General features: G+C 39.4%; 1 non-coding gene across 1 annotated transcript; it reads right to left on the bottom strand.

Moving 5' to 3' along the window:
* Positions 1-7,990: 7,990 nt before the first annotated feature.
* LOC130942597 (small nucleolar RNA R71) lies at positions 7,991-8,098 on the bottom strand. The gene has a single exon (XR_009071164.1). It is a non-coding gene; the product is annotated as a small nucleolar RNA R71 (small nucleolar RNA).
* Positions 8,099-8,537: the final 439 nt, after the last annotated feature.

Genomic DNA, 8,537 nt, shown 5'->3' with positions numbered 1-8,537 from the left:
TAGGTCGGTATAGTCGACACACATTCTCCATTTACCATTTTGTTTCCTGACTAGCACTACATTGGCTAGCCATGTTGGGTATTTGACCTCTCTGATAAAGCCAGCTTCCAGGAGCGCCTGTACTTGTTCTTCCACTATTAGGGCTCGTTCTGGGCCGAGCTTGCGTCTTCTTTGTTGTACAGGTCGGGATCCTGGATAAACCGAGAGCTTGTGGGACATGAGCTCGGGGTCAATCCCAGGCATGTCGGAGGCCTTCCAGGCGAAGAGGTCGGAATTATCTCTTAGGAGCTTAGTCAACCCTTGTTTTAGAGTTTCCCCTAGGTTGGCTCCTATATGAGTGTTTTTCCCTTCCTCTTCACCAACCTGTATCTCCTCGGTTTTTCCTCCCGGTTGTGGTCGCAACTCTTCTCTGGCCTTTGCACCGCCGAGCTCTATTGTGTTAACTTCTCTGTCCTTTCCCCTTAGGTTTAGGCTTTCATTGTAGCACTTCCTTGCTAGCTTTTGATCTTCCCTTACCGTTGCTATTCCCGCTGAGGTCGGGAATTTCATGCAGAGGTGAGGGGTAGATACCACTGCTCCGAGTCGATTGAGGGTAGCTCTGCCGATTAGAGCATTATATGCTGACCCCACATCGATGACTATGAAGTCTATACTCAGAGTCTTTGATTTTTCCCCTTTTCCAAAAGTAGTGTGAAGGGGTAAAAATCCTAGTGGTTTTATTGGCGTGTCCCCTAATCCGTATAGGGTGTCGGGGTAGGCTCTTAATTCTTTTTCATCTAACCCTAGTTTGTCGAAAGCGGGCTTAAAAAGGATGTCCGCCGAGCTTCCTTGGTCCACTAGGGTTCTGTGGAGATGGGCATTTGCTAGAATCATGGTTATCACTACTGGATCATCATGTCCAGGGATTATTCCTTGCCCATCTTCTTTTGTGAATGAAATGGTGGGGAGGTCGGGTGTCTCCTCCCCGACCTGGTAGACTCTTTTGAGATGTCTTTTGCGAGAGGATTTTGTAAGTCCCCCTCCTGCAAACCCTCCTGAGATCATGTGGATATGCCTCTCTGGAGTCTGCGGTGGTGGATCCCTTCTATCCATATCATCTCGCTTTCTCTTTCCGTGACTGTCCGACCTTTCTATGAGATATCTATCAAGCCGACCTTCTCTGGCCAACTTTTCTATCACATTCTTGAGGTCGTAGCAGTCGTTTGTGGAGTGATCATATATCTTATGGTACTCACAGTAATCGTTGCGGCTTCCCCCTTTTTTATTTTTAATGGGTCTAGGGGGTGGCAATCTTTCAGTGTTACAAATCTCTCTATATACGTCCACTATAGAAACCTTCAGAGGAGTATAAGAGTGATATTTTCTTGGCCTTTCGAGACTGAGTTCTTCCCTTTTCTTGGTTTCCCTTTCCCTCTCTTTTGTTGAGGGAGGGGGCCCAGGTCGCCCACTCAGGTCTCTTAGTTTGGCGTTTTCCTCCATGTTGATGTACTTTTCAGCTCTCTCTTGTACATCACTTAGAGAAACGAGGTGCCTTTTAGATATGGACTGTGAGAAGGGACCTTCTCTGAGCCCATTGACTAACCCCATTATGACTGCCTCTGTGGGCAGGTCTTGGATCTCCAAACATGCTTTGTTGAACCTTTCCATATAGGCTCGCAAAGACTCTCCGATCTCCTGTTTTATTCCCAGGAGGCTCGGTGCATGTTTCACTTTGTCTTTCTGGATTGAGAACCTCATCAAAAATTTCCTTGAGAGGTCTTCAAAGCTGGTGATCGATCTTGGGGGAAGGCTGTCGAACCACTTCATCGCTGCTTTCGATAAAGTGGTCGGGAAGGCCTTGCATCGCGTAGCGTCGGAAGCATCAGCTAGGTACATCCGACTTTTGAAGTTGCTTAGATGATGCTTTGGGTCCGTGGTTCCATCGTAGAGGTCCATATCAGGGCTTTTGAAGTTTCTCGGAACTTTTGCCCTCATTATGTCCTCGCTGAAAGGATCTTCTTCACCCAAGAGTGACTCTTCTTGTTCGTCGCGGGAGTTGTGATTCTTGAGGGAAGATTCCAGCTTTAAGAGTTTCCTTTCTAACTCTTTTCTCCGTTCCATCTCCTCTTTTAGATACTTCTCCGTTTCCTTTTGCCGCTCCCGCTCTTGTTCTAACTGTTCCAGGCGGCTGTGGACTAACCCCATTAGTTCAGTTACGTGGGATGGTCCGCCTTTTTCTGATTCGCGCTCGTCTGAGGAGTTTGCCTTCGGGTTTTTTACCCCGGAGGTGCCCTCTCTCTGCTGATTGTTAACCTCTTGGTGGAAGGCCAAGTCCATATTGTTATTACCTGTGTCCAGATTCTCTTGTTCGGAATCTGTTTCCACATGGCCTTCTTCGTGGGATCTGTCCGCCATCAATGGATGATCTCTCGGGTCCCCGGCAACGTCGCCAATGTTACGGTGGGTAACCGGAGATTAATAAGATGGATGGCTTCGTTTGGCCCAATCGTCCGCGGATGGTGGCTTCCGAGCTGGTTTGCACGTTGGAGCCTCCTTCCGACTTGCGCTCGTGAGTAAGTAGGGGGGTGGTACCTGCAAAGACACTCCGATGCCTAAGTTAGCAAGGGTGTGAACAGGTCTAGAGAGTATTGGGCTTAGAGATACCTGAGGGGTGTCAATGTATTTATAGTGGTGAGCCAATAACCACCGTTGGAGTAGTGCCATATCTTTAGGATGTTAACCGTCCCATTATCTTAGGGAAGTTAAGATATGGTTTTATGAAGCGGTTAGAGAGATTTTAGGGGCGGTTACTCATTTGAATGAGTGCTTATCTGCCAGCTAATCTCATGTCCGACTTCTTTAGAGTAGGTCGTAGTTGACACAGACTTCTTATATGAAGGTCGGTGTTTTGGGTTACGCTTAATCCTTCGGATTAGGCCTTTTATTTGGACCTGGGCCTTTGTTATTGGGCCAGGGTATGAACACATGCCTATCACATTATATATTTATTTATATTAATAAAATCTAAACTAATCAAACTTAGAAATAAAAAATATAAAATATATAAATATAAAAATATAAATATTTCCAAAATAATTTTATTTTTATTATATTTATATATTTTATCTTTTTAATTATGTAAACTTGATTAGTTTAGGTCTTACTAATATAAGTAAATATATAATATGATAGACATGGTTTTAGAATTATATTATTTATTCTGTTTTTCAAAAAAAATAAAAAAAACAAAAAATTTAATATTTTCATGTATTATATATTATATTTTAAATAAATTATATTTTTGAAATATATTGATGAAAAATTATATTATATAATAATATCTTTAATAAAATTAGTTAGTTAATAAATTTTGAATATAATAATCTAATTATTTGTCAAGTAATATAAAATAAAATTTTAATTATTTAATATTTTTATGTTACAGTTTAAAATTTTATTTTAATAAAATATTTTAATATCATAAAATTGTTTTGCATAATAATTAATCTTATTGAATAAAGAATACTCATATTTTTGTATTTATATGTTTTATATTTAATTATTTAAGAATAAAAAATTTTATTGCCATTTAAAGTATTGTGCATTAAAGTATTGTCATTTAAAGTATTTATTTATATACTAGGATATTCTGTATTTATTAGAGTGCATCAATGCTATTCTTTTATATTAGTCTTTGATTTTTATCTAATAAAATCTAATGGTCTATTTAAATATAGCGCATCCAATGAATAAGTACATAATTGTTGTGCTCATTTTAGACATACCCTGATTTTATATTAGCCTTTGATTTTCATCTAATAAAATCTAATGGTCTATATAAACATAGCACATCCAATAAATACATAATTGTTTTGCTCATTTTAGACATACCCGTCTTTTATTGTGATATTTAAATTGCCCAACTTATATTTATAAACAAGACTAAAGTATCATTTTTGTCCCCCAACGTTTGGGGTAAGTCTCAAAGTTGTCCCTAACGTTTCAAAATTGACTCAATGTTGTCCTGCTGATGAGCGGATAATTTGTATACTTTTTGGCATTGTTTTTAGTATGTTTTTGATATGATCTAGTTAGTTTTTAGTATATTTTTATTAGTTTTTAGTTAAAAATCACTTTTCTGGACTTTACTATGAGTTTGTGTGTTTTTCTGTGATTTCAGGTATTTTCTGGCTGAAATTGAGGGATCTGAGCAAAAATCTGATCCAGAGACTCAAAAGGACTGCAGATGCTGTTGGATTCTGACCTCCCTGCACTCGAAGTGGATTTTCTGGAGCTACAGAAGCCCAATTGGCGCGCTCTCAACGGCGTTGGAAAGTAGACATCCTGGGCTTTCCATCAATATATAATAGTCCATACTTTGCCCAAGATTTGATGGCCCAAACCGGCGTTCAAAGTCACCTCAAGAAATCCCAGCGTTAAACGCTGGAACTGGCACCCAAATGGGAGTTAAACGCCCAAACTGGCACCAAAGCTGGCGTTTAACTCCAAGAAGAGTCTCTACACGAAATTGCTTCATTGCTCAGCCCAAGCACACACCAAGTGGGCCCGGAAGAGGATTTTTATGTCATTTACTCATTTCTGTACACCCTAGGCTACTAGTTTCTTATAAGTAGGACCTTTTACTATTGTATAGAAATCTTTTGATCACTTTTAGATCTCTAGATCATCTTTGAACATTTTAGTTCTTAGATCATTGGGAGGCTGGCCATTCGGCCATGCCTAGACCTTATGCTTATGTATTTTCAACGGTGGAGTTTCTACACACCATAGATTAAGGTGTGGAGCTCTGCTGTACCTCGAGTATTAATGCAATTACTATTGTTCTTCCATTCAAATTCCGCTTGTTCTTTATCCAAGATATCACTTGTTCTTCAACATGATGAAGGTGATGATTGACGCCCATCACCATTCTCACCCATGAACAAGGTGACTGACAACCATTCTTGTTCTACAAGCATCTGAGGCTTAGTGAATATCTCTTGGATTCCTGATTGCACGATGCATGGTTGATCGCCTGACAACCGAGTGCTCGCCTGACAAACGAGCCAGCCATTCCGTGAGATCAGAGTCTTCGTGGTATAGGCAAGAACTGATGGCAGCATTCAAGAGAATCCGGAAGGTCTAACCTTGTCTGTGGTATTCTGAGTAGGATTCAATGATTGAATGACTGTGACGTGCTTCAAACCTGTAACCTACTGGGCGTTAGTGACAGACGCAAAAGAGTTATTCTATTCCGGTAGGGGAGGGAACCAAACCGGTGATTGGCAGCACTGTGACAGAGTGTGTGCATTAGCTTTCACTGCGCGGATGGGAGGTAGCTGCTGACAACAATGAGACCCTATACGAGCTTGCCATGGAAAGGAGTAAGAAGGGTTGGATGAAGACAGTAGGAAAGCAGAGAGACGGAAGGGAAGGCATCTTCATGCGCTTATCTGAAGTTCCTACCAATGAATTACATAAGTATCACTATCTTTATCTTTTATGTTATTTTCGTTCATCACCATATATATCTGAGTTTGCCTGACTAAGATTTACAAGATGACCATAGCTTGCTTCAATACTAACAATCTCCGTGGGATCGACCCTTACTCACGTAAGGTTTATTACTTGGACGACCCAGTGCACTTGCTGGTTAGTTGTGCGAAGTTGTGTAATGCCATGGTATTGAGCGCACCAAGTTTTTGGAGCCATTACCAGGGATTATGAGAGTTGTGAAAAAGTATAGTTCACAATTTCGCGCACCAAGTTTTTGGCGCCGTTGCCGGGGATTGTTCTAGTTTTGAGCAAGCCTTTGGTAACATCAGTGCCGAGATCCGGCAACAACATCAAATTTTTGGTGTTATTGCCCGGGATTGTTCAGGCTGGACAACTGACGGTTCATCTTGTTGCTTAGATTAGGTATTTTTTTTTCGAAATTCTTGAAGATGAATTCTAGAGTTTCATGATGATTTGTTGAAATCTGGCTGGCTGAGAAGCCATGTCTAATCTGATTGGACCGAGGTTTCAACTTATCACCACAAGAGCTTGTTGATTTCGTATCAATCTTGCTTTTGGAGCAGTGATTTGCTAAGGCTTGGCTGACCTTTGGTCATGTCTAGTGTTTTGGACCGAAGCTTTCTTTGGAAGCTTGGCTGGCTGTGAAGCCATGTCTAATTCCTGGACCGGAGTCTTAGACTAGCATTGCACTGATTCCTGGAATTCTCATTAAGAATTTTGATACCTTCTTTTTTCACTTAATTTTCGAAAAACACAAAAAAAAATTATAAAATCATAAAATCCAAAAATATTTCTTGTTTGAGTCTAGAGTCTCATCTTAAGTTTGGTGTCAAATGCATGTTTTTGTTATATTTTTCGAATCCATGCATATATTTCTTGTTTTGATCTTTAAATTCTATTGACTTGAGTGTTCATGTGTCTCATATAGTGTCAGTAGTACACAAACTGCTAAGTTTGGTGTCTTGCATGCATTGTTATTTGATTCTTGTTGCATTTTGATTATTAAAAATCCAAAAATATTTTTAATTTGTGTCTTTTCAAGTCAATGATACAAAGAATTGAAGATTCAGAACATACTGCAGAGGAATTATACAGAAAAAGCTGAGCATTCAAAAATGCCCAGTGAAGAAGGCAGACTGGCGTTTAAACGCCAGCCAGGGCACCTGGTTGGGTGTTTAACGCCCAAAAAGGTAGCATTTTGGGCGTTAAACGCCAGAATGTATACCATTCTGGGCGTTTAACGCCAGGATGGTGCTAGGGGGAAGATTTTGTTTTCAAATCAATTTTTTTCAAGTTTTTCAAAATCAAATCTTTTTCAAATCAAATCTTTTCACTCAAATGTTTTCAAAATTAATTTCTTTCCTTTCAAAGATACTTACTAACAATTAATGATTTGATTGAACATTTTTTGCCTTTTCTGTTAAGGAAGGTTTTATGTTTGAATCATATCTTTTCTTGTTAGGCAAGTCACTAATTTTCCAAATCAAATCTTTTAAAATAATTTTCAAAACATATCTTTTAAAATGGTTTTCAAATCATATCTTCTCAATCACATCTTTTTAAGACAATAACCTTTCAATCATATTTTTTTTTATTATATCTTTTTCAAATTAGTTTTCAATCAAATCTTTTTAGTTTCTAATTTCAAAATCTTTTTCAAAAATCACTTGATTTCTCTTCCACTTTCAATTTTCGAAAATTATCAATCAAATTTTCAAAATGTTTTCAAAATCTTTTAATTGAATTTTCGAAAATCCTCTTCCCTCCTTCTCACATCCTTCTATTTATGGAGTACCACTCCTTCTAAATGCACAATTCGAACCTTATCTAATTAAAGTTCGAATTCTTCTTCTCCTTCTTCTTTCTAATTCTCTTTTCCTCTGACATTTCAAGGAATCTCTATACTGTGACATAGAGGATTCCACACTTTCTTTTTCTCTTCTCTTTCATATGAGCAGGAGCAGAGACAAAGGCATTCTTGTTGAAGCTGACCCTGAACCTGAGAGAACCTTGAAGCGAAAGCTAAGAGAAGCCAAAGCACAACTCTCTGTTGAGAACCTGACCGAATTCTTCAAGGAAGAGGCACCCATGGCAGCCGAAAACAACAACAATGCCAACAATGCAAGGAAGGTGCTGGGTGAATTCACTGCACCTACTCCTGATTTCTATGGGAGAAGCATCTCTATCCCTGCCATTGGAGCAAACAACTTTGAGCTTAAGCCTCAACTAGTTTCTCTAATGCAACAGAATTGCAAGTTCCATGGACTTCCAATGGAAGATCCTCATCAGTTTTTAGCTGAATTCCTGCAAATCTGTGACACAGTCAAGACTAATGGGGTTAACCCTGAGGTCTATAGACTGATGCTATTCCCTTTTTGCTGTAAGAGACAGAGCTAGAATATGGTTGGATTCTCAACCTAAAGAAAGCCTGGACTCTTGGGAAAAGCTAGTCAATGCCTTCTTGGCAAAGTTCTTTCCACCACAAAGATGGAGTAAGCTTAGAGTGGAAGTCCAAACCTTCAGACAGAAGGATGGGGAATCCCTCTATGAAGCTTGGGAAAGATACAAACAATTAATCAGAAGATGTCCTTCAGACATGCTTTCTGAATGGAACATCATAGGTATTTTCTATGATGGTCTCTCTGAACTATCTAAGATGTCCTTGGATAGCTCTGCTGGAGGATCTCTTCATCTGAAGAAGACGCCTGCAGAAGCTCAAGAGCTAATTGAAATGGTTGCAAATAACCAATTCATGTACACTTCTGAAAGGAATCCTGTGAACAATGGGACTAGTCAGAAGAAAGGAGTTCTTGAGATTGACACTCTGAACGCCATATTGGCTCAGAACAAGATATTGACTCAACAAGTCAATTTGATTTCTCAAAGTCTGTCTGGAATGCAAAATGCACCAAGCAGTACTAAGGAAGCTTCATCTGAGGAAGAAGCTTATGATCCTGAGAACCCTTCCATGGAAGAGGTGAATTACCTAGGAGAACCCTATGGAAATACCTATAATTCTTCATGGAGAAATCACCCAAATC

The sequence above is a fragment of the Arachis stenosperma genome, chromosome 7, assembly GCF_014773155.1.
Source record: "Arachis stenosperma cultivar V10309 chromosome 7, arast.V10309.gnm1.PFL2, whole genome shotgun sequence".
Lineage (NCBI taxonomy): Eukaryota > Viridiplantae > Streptophyta > Magnoliopsida > Fabales > Fabaceae > Arachis > Arachis stenosperma.
This window is presented reverse-complemented; position numbering and strand designations above follow the sequence as displayed.